The sequence below is a fragment of the Argentina silus genome (assembly GCF_951799395.1).
Source record: "Argentina silus genome assembly, chromosome: 4".
NCBI lineage: Eukaryota > Metazoa > Chordata > Actinopteri > Argentiniformes > Argentinidae > Argentina > Argentina silus.
Genome location: NC_139658.1, coordinates 11,557,132 through 11,579,021, shown reverse-complemented (window position 1 = coordinate 11,579,021; position 21,890 = coordinate 11,557,132). Strand labels below are relative to the sequence as shown.

The window sequence follows — 21,890 nt, the reverse complement described above, 5'->3', positions numbered from 1 at the left end:
AATCGGACTAATCGGTGACAAAAGCTCATCAGGGTTGAGAGACACGGGCCTACAGAGCAATAACCCCAAAACATAACCACAAACCACAAACAAACAGACCAAATATAAATGTATCCTACGTGTCCTCACACTGCATAAACATGATGAGCACCTCACTGAAATGGACGTGTTATCATGAAAGGCTATACACATTTCACCGTTCGGTGTTGTGAAGCACAGTGGGCCGCGTTACATCGACCCAACGACGCCCTCCTTGGGCTCCGGGAGGCACTGGAGCAACAAAGCGCATTCCATGCGCCGCTCGCTCCCGTGCTCACATCGAGGCTGCTTTCTCTCCCTGAAGCCCAGAGCTGCATTCCTCTCTTCACACGAAGGGGAGCCGCCGTAGCGAGCACAAGTACTCCGTGACAAGAGTGGAAATGTCCCTAAGTTTTGGAATTTAACCATGGCACGGATATCTAACCCGAGGATCACTTGAATTTGTAAGTAGGACAAGGATTTAGTGGGGTGTTTGAAATGAGTGATACGGTTCTTTTTGGGTTTAAACATTTGGGTGTTTTTCGCTCCATGTTGCGAGTTTGGCATTGGGAAGTTTTTTTTTTCCTTTCCTCCTTTTCCTCCAGACCTCTCTTCTCGTGGTGTCTCTCCACGAGTTTGTGGAGCTTGGAGATTCAAACATAGCCATGGTTTGGGTCGCCCGGAGCGTGCTTTTTCTGTGTTACCATACGCGCACCCCGTCTATTTGAGTGTGAATTTAACTCCACGAGCAGTTGTTTTGTAGAATATGTTGGATATGCCATCTAATGTTATTAAAACAGTCGAAGCTACTTGATCAACACCGAAGTGGGAAACTGCGGATACAAGAGCCCTGCAAAAGGTTGTGTTCAGTAGCCTGCATATATCCAGTTTGTTTAAAGCGAAGTGGATTTATAAAAATCAAATTGCTGTAGCCTTCTGAAATAGGCTCTAGATGAATGTTTTTCCAGCTCATATGCTGAAATCAAGCATACACTTAGGACGTGATATTAATGGTTTGTGTGCATTTAGAGATAATTGCTGAATTATCCGATGTTTTTCAACATCTTCATTTAGGATTAACACAGTATGTTTCCATACATTAAAAAAACTATAAATTCACGAGCAGACTTCCCTCGTTACTTCATGGCAAGGGGTGATTGTGGTTGTTGCATTGCCTAAGAGAAGGAATGCCACCATATACATAATTATAGGTATTCACTGACAGACACTGTCGCCGGGAAAATAATCTTGGGCGGCGTGGTAGGTGGCTGCTAGGCTCGTGCATGGCTCTAAATTGAAATTCGTTGCATGCCTGTTTGCAGTTTGTTTATCTGGTCATTTCTGTTGCGTTGCCGTCTTCTAGGAGACTACCAAATGGTCAGAAGGGAATGTAGCATTTGTCATGGGACCTGGTGCCGCTTTGTAAAAAAAAAAAAAAAAAAAAAAGAAGAGAAGAAAATCGATTCCCCTATTAGCTTTAAAATAATTATACATGCTGGTGGTGGTGTGAAAGGAGCGTTAATCTGCTAACGAATGAGGGGCACTTTGCGGGTTTTGTTATTCGACAGCGATGGTAATTCCCTATTGAGGAGCGAAGGATGAGGGTTGTCAGTTAGTGTGGTGGTGTGCGCGTTGGATGTCATCTATCCTTTTGAAAATGCTCCAATTACATTATTGAATTTCATTCAATCGTATTTTAATCAAAATATGCTTAACCAATTAGGCTGAGACCCTCCAGCTAGCTTAATCAATATACAATATTATTTGTCCCTCCCAATGCTTTTCGTGACTAAACATGGAATTAATTTGTAATTTTACATCACTGCAAAAAATCCCAAACAATTTTAACCCGTTGAGTATAGGCTGAGAATGGATTTCCTCCCCTTTTACTATTCAGGCAGTCGACAGGACAGTTAAGGCGACGACATTCATATGCAAATGGTGAAGGATTTCATCATGCGTGACATAAATGTTTGTTTAAGAGGAGGTACTCGTTGAATGTGACTAGCGCTAATCACTCATCCACATGCCATTGGGGCTTGGCGCCTGGTCGTTAATCACTCCACCACAGACCAGCTCATCTCTCAAACTGGCCCTAACATCTCAGAATAAAGTGTCCGGTAGATTGTACAGCCTGTAGCAGATACAATGTCCCAACCGCCAGAGCCTATTTAAAGTAGATACAATGTATCACCGGTAGTCCGTCGCCCCTGTGGATAACGCTAAAGGGGGGGGGGTTGGTTACGCTGTAGTGCCTGGTTTCCCGCCCTTCTATCGTGTAGCCCTGATCTTCACGTCCCTGTATTGAGAATGAAATGATAATTTTCTCCTTTTTATTGCAAAAAACAATACTGTTATATCATACCAGACGTATTGCTTAGTACAACGTTGTTGTTAGTCTATTCCTGAAGCGTTGTAACAGTGGACATGACTTATGTCCCTCAGCCCATCCGACTTCCAGATGGGCAAAGTTTTTTTTGCGTGGGCAGTGTTGTGTTAATTTCAGTTGGAATGATGAGGAATTGAGATTAAGACTATAAAAGAACAGCTCAACATTTTTACCAGGCTGTCTTGACATCATTGTGTGGAAATGCAGTGATTCAGTTCTTCCTTCCAGTGTATGTAGGCTATCTGCGTGTGTGTATCTGAGTGGACTTGGCAGAAGACGGCTCCTTTTACAGCTTCCTTTGACTGGCAGACATTTTAAACCAGTGTGACAACCTCATCCTTCCGCATTTCCTCTCTTCCATCTCCCGTTCTCCCTCTGTTGCTCTCTCTCCTCTCCTTCCTCCTCTTGCACTCTCCCCCCCCCCTTTCTGTCACCTTCCCAAGTTTTGCATCCTTGCTGTCACCATTCTTTTCCCTCCCTTTCTCTGTTCCTGTCCCTCTCTCTTCCTCCTCATCTCCCTCTGTTTCGTAGTTTCTCTCCCTCTCTCTCTCCTTTGACATCTCCCTCTCCCTCTCCCTCTTTTTCTCTCTCTCTCTCTCTCTCTCTCTCTCTCTCTCTCTCTCCCATATTCGCTGTGGCATGTATATCTCCCTCAGTGGACTGCCCCTGCTTTCATCGCTGTAGCCAACGCTAACGTTCCTGACACTCTGGCACGATTCCCACATTCCGGAATCTCTGCCCCCCCCCCCCCCCCCCCATTTGAACTCTTAATTGTGGGTTTCGGCTCATTACGACAAATCTTTCAGTGTTCCGGTACAATCCCTGGTATCCGTGGCATGCTGGCCCTGCTTGCTGCTCTGTCTTGGCTCTCTCAAGGAGGAAGTATTTAGCGGGGAGTGTAAGGAGATACCTTCTTTTACCAATATGAGGTTATGTCAGAGAGGGAAGAAGACTCCATGTGAATGGTTTAATTTCCTCTTTGAAATGATTGAGAGCTTCCTCGGCAGAGCGTAATGGAGTATCTGCTTTCCGTTTGTGCCGGTGGAGATGGCATGTTTTTATTACATGAGTTTTCATTTGTGTCAGTCTCCATAAGGAGGCCAGGGGGGTGGATTGTCGTTCTCGTTTTGTCTTTTCGTGCTTTATTTATCCCTCTCCGCGCTCTCTCTCTCTCGCTCTCTCTGTTTTCCTTTTCAATGCTCCCTCTCCCTGTTCTCTCGCTGTTCTCCTTTTCTACCTGTTTCTATTTTTCTCTTTCCCCTCCTCAGTTCTCTCTGTAGCTTAGCCTCCTCTTCCTCCCACCTTTCATTCCCCTCTCTCTCCATCCATCCATCCCTTCCTCTCTGTCACTTGTCTTGAACTCTCCCTGCCTCTCTTCCTTGCTGTCACCACCCATCTCTGTCTCTCTCTCTCTCTCCCCTTCTCTCTGAATGTTATAACCCCCCCATCTCTCTACCTCTCTATTTGATCGTTATGACTCTCTCTCTGGGGCTCCCTGCCGCCCGGAGGCTAGTAACCACTCAGCGCAGCAGCGATATTAAAAAGCACTAAAGAGGACCAGCGGTGGGGGGGGGGGGGGGGGCTCTGCTGAAGGCCCTGTCACACACACGGCGGACGCTAACACCTCCCTCAGTCGACTGGAGGAAAAGGCACTACTGCAAGACTTAATATAAAATCTAAAAGCCTACTAACTCACTCCCCAATACCTGTAAGGCCTGTCTGTGCAACTGCTCTGTGGGAATAACCTCCTTCACCCACTAGGACTGAACAGGGAAGGGAGGGTGCAGGCATGAGCGTCCACACTGGCTGGTTCACCTGAGTCTGAGAACAACTCCGTTGATGGTGGCTTTCTCAGAACCACTGTGACATTTCGAAGTGGGAGGACACACTAATAAGCAAGAAAGCTGTTTACCAGCCAGTTCCCTTTGAACAGTCACTGCGAGTTGTCTGGCGTGCACATGCCCATGAGGATTCACGTCGAGCGTTCGTGCCGAAGACGTGACAGGAAGTAATCAAGGATGGGACGATTCTGTGACCTTATCCAAACATCTGCCTTGCTGTCCTCCCAAGTAAAAATATCACCATATGAATACCACCATTACAATGGAGAACAAACGGTTCCACAATCCAGAGCGGTTTGAAAACACATTTGGAGAGAGAGAGAGAGAGAGAGCTGTTATTTCAGGAGCCCGTCCCAAGATTTTTTTTCTCTCTGCCGCACTCGTCCAAGCGCGTTGTCTGTTATGTATAATTCATTTTCTCCCCTTTCCCTGTTTATTTTTATCACTCACTTTTAACCATTCTTCAAAGGACCCCCCCTCCCCCGCTTTCCTCCCGTCCTCGGTGCCTGAAGAAGTGACAGCTGCTTGGGAATGGGCTGTTTTGAAGCACACACTAAAAAAGGCACTCACATCAAGACGACTGGAAATAAAGAAAAAACTTCTGTGACTCTGTCGATATCAAAAACCCGCTCGCTAATCTGCCTGCAAATTGAAAATGAGCCAAGGCTGCACTGTGACTGGAGCTGTTTTAGAGCAAATTTACATGGTTTGCTTTTGTTCAAAGGGTTGTTGATTAGTTTTGTTGAAATGTAAAGTAGCTCAGAGTTATTGACTGAAGTAGGGCCAGAAATAAGTTGTCACTGTTCACTGTTTGGTTGTGGATGACTTTGTCTTCTGAATGGACCGGACCATTGTTTTGGTTTTTGCCCTCGTCTGTCCACTCAAATATTTTTCTGTGTGTGTGTGTGTGCGCTCAAGTGGTCTCTCGCAGTATGCCCTCCTTGACAATGCTCATGATGGATGTCAGGAACTTGAGTTTACGAGTGCGTTAGCGGGATGGAGCCAGACCTACCATTCTACAAGGGGACATATGATTGGTTGGAAGGGCTGGCCCTCATATGAGAAGAGACAATTTGATTGGCTGCATTAGGCCTTATAGGCCGGAATATCACTCTCCAGAGCTGTTGGATTGAGTTACAACAGCCCGGCTGTTCAGACCAAGTACACTCGCGTCACTAACCCTAGGTCAACTTCTGACCCCACAGGCCAAAGCCCCAACATGCTACAAGCAGTCTCAGCAAATGCAGTTTCCTCCACGGCATGCTAACACATATGTCAGCATTCTATAGGCTACGTCTCCCTTGGACTGACTCAGATACCACTCTGCTCCCTAAGCGCCCAAACTATAAAAAAAACAATTTCCTTGTTAGTTCCTTTTCCTCATCTGAGGAGACGGTCAATGGAGACCTGATCCTCATATCGATCAGGAAGTCAGCGGTCAATATTACCTTCTATAGGTCTCTAAGACAAGCTGTCACCTGTATCTGCATCCCCACCCCCGGTCTCTGCAGACTTCAAGCTTTCCTGACGACAGGGTTTTCCCATGTCTTACAGTTCCCACCACCAAAAACAAGATAAATATGCTCCATTTAATTAATTCAGTATTACGCATATGGCCAATGCCTTCTAACTTGTATGAAGGACTTAGGCCTACACACTTCTAAGTATAGAAGTTAGCTAACAATGTAACAACTAATTTCTAGTTGTATACCAGCTATCCTTCTCTACACGTGAGGCAATGTCAACCACCGAAGTGAACGTTACTTCTTTGTAAAACCCAAACTCCCTTCTCCTGACACTACAGTGCATGCATAGGCATACTGAGAGTATTGTTGGTAGAATGCTGTTGTTGTTGTTCCTGATTTTCTCCAAATGGATGAGGGAGCCTAGTGGTTGTTTATAGTGCTCAGTGGAGTCTGTCAGCCACTTCAGGCATGTTTGGCTTGTTAATGAGAGCGACTGTGTGAGAAGCGCTAGCACACTGAGCAAAGCTCTCTCTCTCTCTCTGTGTGTGTGTGTGTGTGTGTGTGTGTGTGTGTGTGTGTGCTCGTGTGTGTGTGTGCACTTGTGCGTGCATATGTGCTGTGGTGAGGCAGCACAATTCTGTGTTTGGATGCGTCCCTGTCTTTCTCCAGTGTGATGAGGGGAAGTACACTGAACTACACTACTTCTGTGTGTGTGTCTATACTGTTGTACCTCATATTTGATGTAAGGTTACACTATCTCCACTGTGGGGAAGATTAAATGGGGAATAGTTTATACAAACGCACAGGCATTTATTGTTGTGATTAATGTTAATGGTGCAGTGGGCTCAGTTGGTAATTGCTTTCTTCTTCTCTCCTCTCGTCTGCCTTCCTCTTCTTCTTCTCCTCCTTCTGCAGTGCACTACCTGCTGTGGCCTCGGCCTCCTTCCTTTCTGTTGTATTTACCGAGGGGAATTTAAATAATTCACCAGCCTGCAGTCGCAGCCTGTAAATAAGACTAATAGAATGCGGGCCTTTTAAGAGAGCCACTTGCCCAGGGAAAGCATGGCCCGCAGCAAGCCTATAAATCAGGTGCGATGGGGATGTAAAGGGTAGCAAAGCGCTCACCCCCTTTCTGTTAACGGAAGGAAGGAAGGCTCATTTGAGAGAGGTCAACAGTCCCGTTTCGCCCCAAGGTGGTGTGTGAGCAAGGGTGAGTGTGTTGTGTGTACCTGACACGCACACGCGCACACCCATGTGCACACACACACACACACACACACGCTCTCTCTCTCTCTTTCTCTCTCTCTCAACCCTCCCACTGTGATGTCAGCACCTGTGTGTGTTTACCAGATGTAGATAATTGTTCATTTATTCATTTTGTTTACTGCTTGTTTTTTTCCCCCTGAGTGCCTGGAAGTGGGCCGCTTCAGGGGAATTTGGCCTGCGTTTGTCGGCTTGTGGTTTGTGTCTGAGGGACAGAGGCCATATGAAATGGGAAGTCACTGTTGATCGAAATTTTTTTTTTTTTTTTTTTTTTTTTTTTTTTTTTAGATGAGCGTGCAGAAGTGGATGTAGTCACAGGATGATTCAATCGCCATCAGTCCAGCCAAATTTGTTATCCCCAGTTGAACTTCCTAAAATGGAGTAGACTTAAGTTGAGCAGATCTCAATCACTTTGGAACACGTTCCAGCCCATCACCTAAACTACAACGAAACTCCCAGTGGCTCTCTTGATCTTAATCTCTGTTGTGTCTCTGATTGAGAAATAGCTGAGATTCCAGGCACCGACCGCTCCGTTGATACTAGGGGCTTGAACTTCCAAAGCTCTAGATAACTTTGGATAACAACACAGTATGATACTAAAGTACGGGGAAAGTGTGAGTGTCAAAAGGTGCTAGCTATGTGGAACAGAACCCCCCCCCCAGGCTAGCTCCCCCCCGTCCCCCTTGTACATTACAACAATCCCTTCCTCTCTCCAGCCCCTTTGTCAGCTTTCTCTTTTGTGTCTGTGTGAAAGGGTTAAAGAGACAGAAATGATGAGTAGCCCGCCAGTCTCGCCTCCATTGTGCGCTGGCATTGTGCCATTGCATAGCATGTCGACCGCGGATATGTTCAGAGGGACTTATCTTTTCTTTTCTTTCCAGGCTACAGCTATTCGCTAATGCTCCCGATGCAAATCAATGCAAACGTTCTCATGGTGGTCAGCGGCTCAGGTGACATGCTACGTTAACAAGCTTACAATAATATATCAGGTTCCTTACTCGAACTGATGCCAAAGTTCTGATGGAAGTGAAGAAGGCTCTGTTGTGTTTTTTCTCTGCTCAATGGAAACATGTGCTTCAGGAACATAAAACCTTCCTCCCTGTCTCCCTTACCTTGCTTGTTAAGGAAAAACCACTCCAGCCATGTTGTGCAGAACATTGGCAGGCTAATTCCTTTAGCAGAGCTGGGCTGCGTAAACGCTAACCAGCAGGGATCCCAATTCCGTGGCCTGGGGCTTTTTAAGTCGTCTCTCCCTCCTCGACCCCCTGGGGTCGTTTGAAGCAACCAGGCTGCTCTGGGAATAATTACTGCGGTGAGACAATGCGGGAACGTCGGGAGTTTAGGGGGATGTGATCGGGCCGGGTATTTGAGAAGACTGAGGAGGAATGGAATGGACAAGGGGGGGGGGGGGGGGGGGTCAAAGGTTAGACAGATCCTTCTTTAAGCTGGTGGCTGTGGCTATTTTATTGGCAGGGACCTCTTGTTGGTCTTTGAGGCCAGTTTAGCTACTGTGGGGGAGAGAGGGACGGAGGGAGGGGTGGCTACGTGCCACACATCGCTGTCATGATGGCTTCAGTTGTGCTCGGTGACCTCTGACGCCTCCCCGTTCTGCATACGTGGTTCCATTCCCAGGAGCTGTCAGTGAGGTCAGGGCCATACCAACTCCCTGAAAGGGGGTGTAACGCACCAGGCTGCCTTTTAAGTGTTAGTCATTGCTGTTTCTAAGGCTATTTTTGTACCCTCACCCACTCTTCCAGATGGGGAGTTCTCGGGACTTTGGGAGGCTTACACGTGATACATCAGGCACAAAGGTTAAGGAATGCAGAACGGCAACGATATGATTCAGTGTTTTTGAGCAACGACCCTCTATTGTTGAATGCTCACATTCCAATGAAATGGGGTGTGAGACTGGTGTGATGTGCTGATGCATGGAGACGATGAGGAGTTTCTTCCTTTCTCTCTCTCTCTCTCTCTCTCTCTCTCTCTCTGTGTGTGTGTCTCACTACCCCTATCCATGATTACCTAGTTCCCATGCTGCCAGAGGAATGTGGTAGTTGCAGTTGAGCGACTTGTCTTCCATTGTTAGCTGTTTGTGACCTCCTTTTTAGCTCTTGAGATCTGTGTGTCACAGCCCTGGCATGCCACCACCCTCCCCCTTTTGACGGTTGAGTTTTGGTATTGTAAAGAAGTAAAGTAAAAAAATGGAAATCATTCAAGTGTTTTGGTAAAAAAAATGGTTTCCCTAAGTTGTCATATGGTTTACTACTATGGTTTACTTCATCAGTGCTTTCACCTTTTTTTTTTTTTTTTTTAAGACGTTCCTTTTGTCACATTACATTGCAGTTACGCGTTCTATTCCAACACTGTTGACGCTAACTGTATTAGCTCATTCCAGAGGCCCACCTCATTTTGCCCTCAGGAAATTGACAGTGCAGTCAGAACTTGGCTTCAGATGGGATCAGTCTAAAGTGTCTCTGAGCTTGTGTGTTGTATCTTCAGGAACATGAAAGCCCCGGGCCTTCATTTGGAAGGGCGGGTAATGAGAAATTTCAACAAAACGACGCCCATGTGCCTCAGCCAGAAAACAGAGGAGAGAGAAGGGAAGAAAAGGAAAGAGAAGAAGAAGAAGAAGGAGGAGAGGGAGGGATTTTGGCAGTGCTAGCTAGCTCCACTCTGCACGACGCAATGCTCACCGGAGAATAATGAGCACTGCTATGGAGAGGACGAGGCTTTTTCTTTTTTGTTGTTGAGTGTGTGTGTGTGTGTGTGTGTGTGTGTGGGCAGGGTAAGGGGAAGGATGACACAAATGGAGAAGGCTGACTCAAACTTTAATTAAGCCCTCATCTCGCTATCGAAACAGCTGCTACCACTGCAGCTCGCACCACCCTGGTGGCTTTACTGCTTTTTGGAAGCTAAACAGATGTTACAGAGGGTGTGTTTTCCCTTACTTGCTGTAATAAGTTACCCGATTTCGGGGAAGATTCAAATGAAACCGCTCCTACGTGTTTTTTTTAGGACTTTCCTGTACTTCCCTGGGTTGGCAGGGTCATGGTTTTGGTCAGTGCTTTAGGGGAAGTCCACTGTAGTGTATGTCTTTGTCGTCCTTTAGAATACCAAAACCCTTTTAGAATACGAAAAACACCTCTACAACCGCAAACACAATGCATTATCCCTCCAGAAACATACCTTGTGTGAATATCAATTCCCTTTCTGATTGTTCGTTCTTTCTTTCTTTCCGTCTGTCAATCAACCTACCTAGTACGACACTGATTGTGTTCTCTAGTGGTGGTGGTGGTGGTGGGGGGTCAGTCTCTCATCGCCACGGTATCCCTCCGATGTAGGGCGTGATGAAAATGTGGAGGACTTAATCATGCAAAGAAGATCGACCAATCAAGAGAGGCCGGCTCTGATTCAAGGGCCTATTGGGAAGCACAGCTGGAGCTCCGCAAAGAGAGGCGGGGTTTAGGTTTACTGTTACTCTGGGTCACCTCTCCTCTACTTCTCCCTGCCTACCGCCCATTCACCAATAAGTGTCTCAGATAGTTAGTTAGACAGACAGACAGACAGGTATAATCTAGCAGACAGACACAGACAGGTCAGATAGATGGACACGCAAGCTTCATCAGCAGTATTGACCCATGTCTCTCTCTCTCTCTCCTATTGGATCTGGTAGTTGCTGGACGCCGTAGTGCTGAGCACCTGTCTGCGACCCCCCCCCCCCCCCCCCCCCCCCCCCCATCCGCGCGCTGGCAGACGAGGCAGTTATCACCTGAATGTCAATGGATCTATAAAAGCCGGGGGAGGAGTAGAGGAAGCCGAGAGGCCACCGTTTTAACTGCCCCTGCCCCTGCCCCTCCCCCCCCACCCAAGCTCCGGCTCCAGCTGCCCTGAACACAGCCATCCGTCAATATAGTTTTCTCATTGGATTCATAACTAATCGCCATTGGCGAAAGGTTGACTTGGCTAAGCGCTTACACCCCCCCCCCCCCCCCCCCCCAACCACCGCACCCCACCCCCCTGTCTCCTTCTCAATGAGTCAATGGGACTTTGTGCATGACGACGTCTGCTCACAAGTACATGTTTCATGTGTATGTATGAGAGAGACGGAGATGAAGGCTGTTGGAGGCGATTGTCTCTGACTCTGATGTATGCTGATGTATGCATCTACGGCACGTCTGCTGCCTACGGTTTTGATCAAGTTAGCGAGTGTGCGGGGTTCTGCATGGATCTGTCGAGTGGTGCTCCAGTGAATAGCTGCCCCCGCAGCTGTGTCTCTCCCTCTCCCTCCCTCTCTCTCTCTCTCTCCCCTCTCTATGCCTCTCTCTCTCTCTCTCCCCCTCCCCTCTCTATGTCTCTCCTCTCTCTCTCTCTGTCTCTCTGACCTTGTGTAGGTGTGTGTTGATGAGTGTGGAGTGGAGATACGTGTGTGTGTGTGTGTGTGTGTGTGTGTGTGTGTGTGTGTGTGTGTGTGAGAGAGAGAGTGAGAGGGAGCTCCATTTGTTGTGTAAATGCGGCACGCCATTAATTGACTGCTCTCCTTCAGCGGCTGAACCCTACCCTCCGCTGGGTCCTGCCCCGGTAGTTTGTGTGGGGCTCCCCCTCTTTCTCTTTCTCACAGACATTGATGGCAGCAAGCCAGGGGTAGGATAGGCACCATGCACACGTCCCTCTTCTGACTTCCTTCTATTCTCTCTCTCTCTTTTTCTTTCTCTTTCTCTCTCTCTCTCACCCTCCCCCCATCTCTCTCCCTCTCTGTCTCCCCTCCTCTCTGTCTCTCTCTCCCCCCCCTCCCTCTCTCTCCCCCCCCCTCCCTCTCTCTCTCCCCCCCTCCCTCTCTCTCTCCCCCCCTCCCTCTCTCTCCCCTTCTCTCTCTCTCTCTCCCCCTCTCTGTCTCTCTCTCCCTCTCTCTCTCCCCCTCTCCTTCTCTCTCTCTCTCTCTCCCCCCTCCCCCCCCCTCTCTCTAGCCTTACTGAAAGGCAAGAGGAGCATTTGAAGGGCATGGTGCAGATGCCTATGGAATTGTGAGCGACTGTTGCTTTTTTAGCTCGCATCAGACTTGCAATGACTTCTACAACACAGCTGTAACCCACACACTGAAATCACACATCTGCCAACGTAACAGAGCGGATGATGGAGAGAGACAAGAGGGCGGAAGAGGGGTGAAAAGGCCACGGCCTTCTGTGGGCTATCTGTGTCATCATCTATTTATCCAGACATCCATCCCTTTTTTTTTATTTATTTATTTTTTTTTTTTTATTATAAGGCCGATCCGCGTGGATTTGATCTAGCACAGAAACAGCTAACATCTGGGCTAAACCTGTCTCACTGATGCTAATGCTACACAGCTAAACGGTGTCAGCGGCGGTGGATGGCGGGCGAACGGCTGAGCTTAGCATTAGGAGTGTGACACCAGCGGTGGCGGGGGGGGGGTAGTGTTTGGGTTAGGGTTAGTGTTGCAGCATGGACACTGTGCTAAAATAGAAGCCTGAGAATACCTCACATTTCAGTTGTCCCAGACCGCGGGATAAAGAAACAGTCTGGTCTCTCTCCATCTGTCTTTGTCTCGTCCCCTCTCTCTGTCTGTCACACACACAGACACACTTCCTGGCCTCCCCGCTTTTCCCAGCGTCACCCATTGTGTTCTTGAGGTAAACAGTCACGCAGGCCCTCAGCGGCAGTGGGAAGAGCAAAACAGAAACCTGTGACTCTGGATTGCAACAGTGTGTTTATGCTAGAAACACAAAGGAGCACAACGGCGACTACCCTCAGCGCCTAGCAACCCACAAACGAAAACCGACGGGCGGTACAGAGAGACAGACAGAGAGAGCGAAACAGTCTACACTGTATATGGCACTTATTAAAATGATAGCTTCTAGGAGGACTGATGAGGGGTTAGCAGCTTAGAAAACGTGCTGTTCCAGCTGGTTATGACTTCCAACAGGACTCCATGAGGTCACCAGATACATCAGAGCCAATTTTGCGCTTGTGTGCACAATAGACATGTATTAAAACACTGGAGTGAGCTGGAGTCTGGATATTTTCTCTCCATCTGTCTCTTTTGATGTGTTTAGTGAATATCCACTATCAAAAATTAGATGTTGTGATTTAGTTTTTTTCTTCACACATGGTGTTTTCACGTGGCACCGCTGTCGTTATCATTGTTATTACGATCAAAAAACGAACGAAATAACTGATAGCTTACCTCAGAAATGAAAGTTGGTCAGACGTACACATTAGATAAGATGGGATATAGACCACGTGGGTTACCTACTACTTTTACCATTTATTTGAAGTAAAATACATTTGACTTTCCAGGAAATAGATAGTTTATTATCAAGGAGTTGACGATAACCGCATAAATTGTGTACGCTGTATTCAACAACAATGTGCTTGGGACTGGTAAGCACTTAGCTAACTTAGCTTAAGCCTCTTATTTTCTCCAGCAAAAAGCCCTGTCTAATGTCGCTATTAGGACCATGGCTATGGTGTGTGTGTGTGTGTGTGTGTGCGTGTGTGTAGGATAACATAAATACGATATGCCTCAGGCTCACAGCGCTGACAAAGGATCCCGACAACGAGAGAAGAATATCTGCCAACTAACAGCAACAACACGGAAGAAGGAGAGCTTTATGTTATGAATCATTCTAAACAAACAAAACACTACCTTCCATGACTCGACTATCAACATCTCTGCCTTTCCACTCACTGCTCTACCAACAGAGCTTATTGAATTGAGACAGAGAGAGAGAGAGAGAGAGAGAGAGAAAAAGTGAGGGAGGAGAAGTTTGTCTTCCGGTCCAACAATAACAGCAGTCTTCCAGTAAGGTCTTAGTCAGCATGCTGTAGTGTATAGGCCAGGGCTGCCCTGGGGGCCTGCTATACTACTACTGTGGGTCAGACCTGTTGCCCCCCCCCCCCCTCACACACACACACCTCCCCCCACCCTGGGCCTCAGCTGTTCACCTAACCACACTTGATTAGTGGTTGGCTTTACTGTGGGCCTGCCCCGGCGCCACTGTGTCATCCTTTTTGTGGTGAGGCGGAGGTTGTGCGTGTGTCTGTGTGTGTGTTTTTGTGTGTCATGCTGTTTACTGTGTGTGTGTGTGTGATGCTGTTTACACTGTGTGTATGTGTGTGTGTGTGTCATGCTGTTTTCTGTGTGTGTCTTTGTGTGTGTCTGTGTGTACACACCTCCCTTTTCTTACTTTATATACCTTCTATTCTCTCTCTTTCCCCCCCCCTCTCTCTCTCTCTCTCTCTCTCTCTCTCTCTCTCTCTCTCTCTCTCTCTCTCTCTCTCTCTCTCTCTCTCTCTCTCTCTCTCTCTCTCTCTCTCTCTCTCCCTCCCTCCCTCTCTCTTTCCCCCTCTCTCTCGACTGCATCCCCGTAGGAGACAAACCATCACAGTCAAGCACAATATTTCAGATCTCTCTCTCTCTCTCTCTCTCTCTCTCTCTCTTTGCCATGATCAAATTAAGTTGATGAAATCAACAATGTTTTCACATCACATGGGATTTGTTACCCTGCCGTGACTCGATGATCTTTTCCCCGGGAAGTGTTTTTAAACGGTCTTTTTTCCGATGTTATGTGACCACTTGAGTAATGAAGGGAGGAAGGAACCTCTAACCTCAAACTTTCTTTTTATAATTTCTGGCTTTAGTTTCACTGTGTTGTCGGTATGGTGGACAGATTTTATTCGTCTTGAGTGTTCCAAGCCCTGTGGGTCAGGGTGTGTGTTTGTGGGTGATGATGTAAAAAGATGGTGTGTGTGCGTGTGCGTCTCTGCATGATTGTCTGTTTATGGCCTAAGTACTTGGCAATGTCTCGGCAACCACAGAGGACAATGCTACACACGCATATATACACACACATACAGAATAAAGGTTCCTCATGTCATGTGTGGGTCTTTCATGTGCGTGGTAGTGGTGAAAGCCTTGTACAGGGGCTAGGTCAGCCTGACACCATCTCCCCAGAGGCCCAGTAAAAACACATAGCTGGAATAGCTCCACCGCTGCCCGGCTAATCAGAACCACATTTATAAACCCGCCTCCAGTCTCTTGAGGGGGAGGGAGAGGGAGGGCAGAACCAGAACAGCACAGCACAGAGGAAGCAAGCAGCTGGGAAGCAGACACACACATGCTACACACACGCGCACACATACTACACACACACACACACACACACACACAAATGCAACACAGATTCACTTACACACCACCCACATCTGTACCAACACACAAACACATGCCACCCACTCTCATACCCTAACACTATCCACCCACCCACACACACGCGCGCGCACACACACACACACACACACACTCGATGAAGACTCCACCACCAGCAACACAATAACCCAGATTTCACTTTGAAGGACCACTGTCTCATGCTAGGGGGATGCGTTGGGAGTCTTGCATGTTCATTGTTTCATAGCATAGCACTTAGTGCATCATGGAGCCTTCACCGTATCTCGAGGGCTGTTCTAAAGCTCTAGTTTTGGATTTGCCTCAGGGCTATTCCACGGTAACAGAATGTTCCATTTCCCCAAAATATAGCCTCTTAGCTTTCCTTTGACACCCAATTTGATATGCTCTGATGAATTTCACGATTTGGTCCTCATGGGTCCTTTTACCACGAAACTGCCCCTCACAGCCTAAAGCATGGTCAGTGCCACACAGTTACCCCATCCTATTCAGTCCTATGACTGTCGTGCTTGTTTTCTGTCTTTCAGTTTGCCCCCCCCCCCCTCCCCAAAACCACTACTTCTATCATTGTTGCTCCCCCCCCCCCCCCTCTCTCTCTCTCTCTCCCCCCACTTCGTATGTGAATCAGCTTACTGCATGGCTCCAACAACGTTATTCCCTGCTCTCAGCTAAGCTCCATATGTAGTGGTTTAATATCCCCTCTTTAGTGACAGCTGCAATGTCTACTGGGACTCCCCAAATAAAATCAAATTAAAGTCTCTGGGATTGGAGCTCTATCTGCTTTTGCTCGACAAAACAGCAACTCCGAAAGCACGCCATCCATCTAAATCACACAATATTATAACCCTTCACGTTTTTTTAGTTTTCTTTTTTTTTTTTTTACCAAATCAACTGTTTTCAAAGAAGTGAAAATTAAATCAGTTTTCTCTCAAATGCATGCTGCAATATGTTTTCACATTATGGAAAAGTGGGCGGCGGGCATATCTGCAATTCAATTACGACTTTCATTTGCATTTAAGATGCTAATGTACCCTTTGGCCAAATGGAGGAGAATACTCCGTCACTTTGTCTCGTCCGGGTTATTCATTAGCTCTTCGTAATTGCTCGCACAACAAACACAGCCAGGAGAAATGGAATTATCCCCCCCCACACTTGCTAAAGGTCAGGGCGTGTGGAGTGGCCCGTCGACACTGCCATTCACGCGCCACATCGCTCGGAAAATGCACATTCTCTCGGCCGATTGAACCGAAAAAACCCTTCACCGCCCCACCTGTGTTTTTCTATTTTGTTCCTTCAAACCGAAATTCAAATGAGGCCTGAAAAGTCGAAGTGCTCTCTAGAGAGATTTCTTAGAGAGAGAGAGAGAGGGAGGAAGGAAGATGGATAGAGAGAGAAAGAGAGAAAGACCTTTACCAACCGTTTAACTTCCTGTCCCTTGGCACTCTGGGTAGAGGTCACCCGATTACCACACATGACGGGGTTTGGTGTAGCCTGAGTGAGTTCACCACCACCACCACCTTCCTCAGTCAGATGCACGTAAAGGCTTTCCAGCAGGGACCAGATCATACAAGCCTTTCCACAGCACACCAAGTAGAAGGAACATATCCACGGGTCAGTAGGGAAGCACTGACAAAACAGGCAGCCATGATGGGAGACCAGCACTGACCAGGACCCCGGGTATTCACAAAGAGCCTATCAGAGTAGCAGTGCTGATTTTTTCTTGACTAGTTTTCTGAGCAGTGCGGATCAGCCCCCCCCTCCCTAACCCTAACCCCCGCCACCTGTCCATATGATTGTATTAATTATGATCTAAAAATCTGGCAAAACTAGTCATAGATCAACACTGATCCTCAATCTTTTTCCTGGAAGACACCCAAACCGGTGTTGGGTTGGGTGAAGACTCACTGGTGGGTTTGAGAGCTCAATGCCTCTTGTGATCGTACTCAAGACGTGTGTTGAAGCGACTCCTGGTCATGATTTTCCCTACGCACCTGTTGAATACAGGTGTGCAAAAGCTTTGTTTTTTGGTCATTGAAACGAGAAACACGACATCGCATCATTTCTTACCCACCCAAAATGGCAGACAACAGCAAGAAGAAGTGAACAAATAAAAGAAACGTCACACATCCCCCTCCTCTTGGATCTAGTTTTTTGGGCCTTACAGACCTCTCTCCCATTATCCCATCACTTTACATCCAGCCTTCTCCCTTTTATCACCATTAAGACCGTCTCCTTCGCCGCTCGGAGCTGTGAGTGCTGACATTAATGTCGATCAGCATCAGTACCAAAATGTAGATCTAGGAATAACCCTGTAATATTTCCAATCTACTCTCAAGTGCTTGGGGTAATGGGCGACGGTATTGGGTTAGGACTGGCAGCTCCTCCTCTGGGGTATTGTGAAACATGGCAGGTCATTTGCCTTGCCTGTATTTTCTGTGATATATTTACCCACTTCCCATTTATGCATAACTAAAGCATCAGAGGATTGGCCCTGGAGCTGGGGCTAGTATTTCTATACAGATGGAAATACTGGAGCTGACGCATTTTGGATTTGCGCAGAAGTATCTTATAGACTAGAACAGATCATTGCGTTGTTTGACTACTCTATACATACCTATGATGTCTAAATGTATTCAAGGTTCTAGGTAGAAATTCAACGAATAGAGAGGACACATTTCCCTTTACTATATATGGTAGATAATAGTGTTTGTTTGACAAAATGCAGATCTATCTAGATGACCTGTGACTGACATTGCACCTCTTTCTACTCCTTTCTTTCTTGTACCTTCTGCATTCCTGCCACTCTACCCCTCTTCTACCCCTCTTCTACCCCCCCCCCCCTTTTCTTATCTCTCTTCCTCTTTTGGCCACATTTGCTTTCTTTCAATCGTGTCTCTCTCTGTTTTTCTTTCTGTGTGTCTGTTTTTGTCTCTCCCATCCTCGCTGCCTCCCCTCCCCCTTCTCCCTCATTTCTCTCTTATCTCCAAGTTCGTGCTGTCCTGTTGGAAATGGATGTTATGTTGAAGATCGCTGCTACGCGTCACGTCTTTCAAGCTAGTTGAAATGCAAGTCTCTCTCTCTCTCTCTCTTACCTGCAAAGCCTAATGTAAACTAACACAAAAGCAATGCGACACACACCCACACACACACAGGTTTGCCCGTTGTTTACGCTCGGCCAAATCTTATTAATAACCGTTGTTGTTTTGAAAGCGTGACTGGAAAGTAATGCTCTCTCATGAACGGGCGCTCTGGTTTGGTTTGTTTGCCCGTGTCTCGCTGTGGTGACACAATGGTCGTCGTTGCTGAACCTACTGGACAGACTGGTTGGCCTGCCCCGCGGGAACCATTCCAAGACCAGTTGGCTGTGGCTGAAGACCGGTGTGTGAGAATCAAATCAAACTTTATCGATACAGCGCAGACACACGGGTGCCGTACAATGCACTTCACAGGGAAATGCGACGAGCCCTTCGAACGGCTCTAAGACGGTTCGGAAGTCGTAGTACGCGTGGAAGTCGTTAGCGTAGTGGTTAGACGGTCTTGTTTGAGAGGTTGACGCGTTCGCCCACTCGCTGAGGAAAAAGGTCAGTGACCCGATGCGCTGACGTGCTCCCAGCTGCTTCTCCTTTCTGTCTTCTGTCTCCATCTTGACTCTTTTCCAGCTTTATTTGGTTATCGTTAAAGATACGTCCAGCTTCTCTCACCCGTGCTCCATCATCACATCCTGTCTCACCCTCTCATCTGGTCTCTCTCTCTCTCTCTCTCTGTTCTCCCACCCTTATAATCTCACCCTCCTGCTCTATTTCTATTTTTCCTCTCTCATTCTCCTCACCCCTTTTATCTCTCTCTTTTTCGGTACCCCCTCTCCTCCCGTCTCTATCACCACCAACCCCCCCCCCCCCCCCCCCCTCTTCTTCCCTGCCTATCTCCCTCCATTCTCTTTGTCTTTACCAAACCCCCCCCCCCCCCCTCTCTCTCTCTCTATAGCAGAGCAGTGGAGCATGCAGTGCTGCGTGATTCGCTTGACTGGGAATATGTGCTGACGAGCTGGGGGAAAAGCAGGAAGCTGTCTGAGCTCATAGGCCTCTGTTCTCCTCCCACTTAACTCCTTGTCACCACACACACACGCACACGTGCACACACACACTCCCCCATCCCCCCTTCAACTGAATTTTGACTTGGGGCCCCAAAGCTACATGTGGGTGAATGCTATTTAAAGCAGTTTAGAGCTAATGCCATGTGCTTCGCTATGCTGTCATGGTGGGACTGGGGATAATTGAGGTGGGCCTAAAATGGCTGAGTTGTAATTGTCGTATTTTGGCAAATTGAATGAGCTGGGTTTTTAGAGAGGGAGGTAGGGTGTGTGTGGGCGAGTGATGGTTCCCCAGGATGCAGAGATTAGTTTCACCGCGTAGCTCCGCGTGTTTTTCGGCCAGTGGAGAGGGAGGTGGACTAGTGGACTATCATTGCAGTGTTCTACATGGCTGTACTGTGGTATAGTGAGTCAGGGAGAAGGAGACGTTCTTGAGGTAGTCTTGTAGACTTCCGGTATCTTGTGGGGCCGTCTTGTTTAAGTACGGGCACTTGCGTAGGGCGCTGTTGAAGCACCACTTCATGTGCAAACAAATTTTCACACAGTGAAATACCACTGCTCAGAAGACTAGTCAGGAAAAAAACATTCCGCCATGCAGAGAGCAAGCCACGGTGTGGTCATTGCTCATAATGCTAAAACTGTGCATCATCCAGGCCTAGCACGCACACACACACACACACTAATGGAAGGGGATAGATAAGGACACAACGATGCAAATCGATAGTGAACGCAGCTCAGAACTTCCCGCTGTCATTGCTGCTCAGGCAGGCGGCCATTTGCATTAGCTAGCTCTGTGTCTGTGTCTGTGTGTGTGTTCTTATCAGAGCGTGTGATCTACTGGATGAGCTAATGGGGAGAAGGAAACTGGTTTGTCCAGTGACCGAAATGAATGTCTGGACTAATAAGATCCTTTTAGGCACGGGCTGGTTTTACCAGAAGATGAGATGCTAATGCTGAGTTTTTCTTTTCTTTTTAGCCTTTCGTCACCTGTACAGGAATAACACACACACACAAACATACACACACTCACAAGTCTGGTGTAGGACACGATGCGGTAGTGCTTTTCGAGGAAGAATTAAGTGGTCCAGTGAACAATCTAGTGGGGTATGTGCAGCCCTGCAGCTCACTTGAAACACCTCCGTTGTACAGGCTTCTTAAAACACGTACAACTCTCTCTCTCTATCGAACTCATCCTTTCCTTCTTCTCACAAGTTTTACTTTTCCCCTTCAGCCCCTCAAGTCTGCGTGTTCAGAGTTTCGAAACATGCTCCAGACCATCACCGATACTCCCAAAAAACGATTTCAAGCTTTGCAGCATTTCGCTGAATTATATTCCTATTACCTACTTTCTCCTCGCATGCATTCATGGGCCATCTATTATCCCGGCGTTGTGTTCAAATACAGACACAATCCCAACGCAAGCGAGCCATTAATCAGGACTCGCTCGACGGCGGTAACGATTTGGCCCGGGACAATGGCCGCTATCATCGCCTTCAGACTCCACTGGACGCTCTCGGAAATATGAAGCCGGAAGGGAGGAAACATTTTACAGCGGGAATAAAAGGCACTAGTGATTCTCTTTAATGTCTTTCCCCTTGAAGCCACTCTTTTTTCTCCTTCTCCCCGTGCATCGCGGGATTTATAATGGTGATGGACGTTTTACTTTTTTTTTTTTACGAGTGTCCATAGTTTGCCGAGTTTCAGGAGCGGAGTGTCTGGCGAAGCGTGAACCGGGTGTTGGGTGGTGGTGGTGCTGGTGGTGGTGGTGGTGGTCGTGGGGGGGGCGGGGGCGGTGGTCAATGGAGCTCATAAATGGAGAAAGAGAGAGACAGAGAGAAAGAGGGAGGGAGGGGGAGAGAGAGAAAGAGAGAGATATGAGGGGGTGGAAGGGATGGAGGGAGAGAGGAAAGAGAGAGATGGAAAGATAGGAGAGAGAGAGAGAGAGGGGAAGGCGATCCAGGACACTGGTATTTTGTAATAGGCCGTTCTGCGGAGAGGCTGCATTCCATTATGGTGAACTCAGCGGACCGAATAACCAACATTATAAAGGAATGCAGAGAGGTGAACGCGTAGGGGAACGTCCCATGCCGGGCTGAAACTGTTTCTTTTCTTGTACAACGACGTAGAGTTGCAGCTAGCTTGCTAAGCTACAGCACATACTTAAACCGTATGTGTGAATAATGACTGAAACGTTTATACAACGCTCTGTGTCGACATTTGTCTGACAACTGATTGTGGTGCAGGCACACATTTCATGATGCGGCATTCAGCACATGCATGGTTTGTGGCCTTGCACCGCTAAACATGTCAGTGTGACCATGGCCCCCTTTTGCCCTTGGACTATATATATACACCATAGTAGAGGTAGACCCCCTCCCCCCAACCTCCCCGGTCCCCCTCTCTCCCCTCCCCCCCTCCCTCACAGGTCTTCCTCACTCTCCCCTCCCCCCAACCTCCCCAGTCCCCCCCTCCCTCACAGGTCTCCCTCTCTCTCCCCTCCCCCCCCCCCCTCCCCTCCCTCATAGGTCTCCCTCTATCTCCCCTCCCCCCCTTCCCTCACAGGTCTCCCCCCCTCTCTCCCCCCCCCCTCCCTCACAGGTCTCCCTCTCTCTCCCCTCCC

The 21,890-nt window shown here is 47.8% G+C and overlaps 1 protein-coding gene across 1 annotated transcript in view; it reads left to right on the top strand.

Annotated features, from left to right (window-relative positions):
• Window positions 1-379: 379 nt before the first annotated feature.
• plxna1b (plexin A1b) overlaps window positions 380-21,890 on the top strand; it is a 156,858-nt gene continuing 135,347 nt past the window's right edge. The window contains exon 1 of the mRNA XM_083667702.1: window positions 380-482. The gene's annotated coding sequence lies outside the window, so the exon portion shown is untranslated. The remainder of the gene's footprint in view (window positions 483-21,890) is intronic.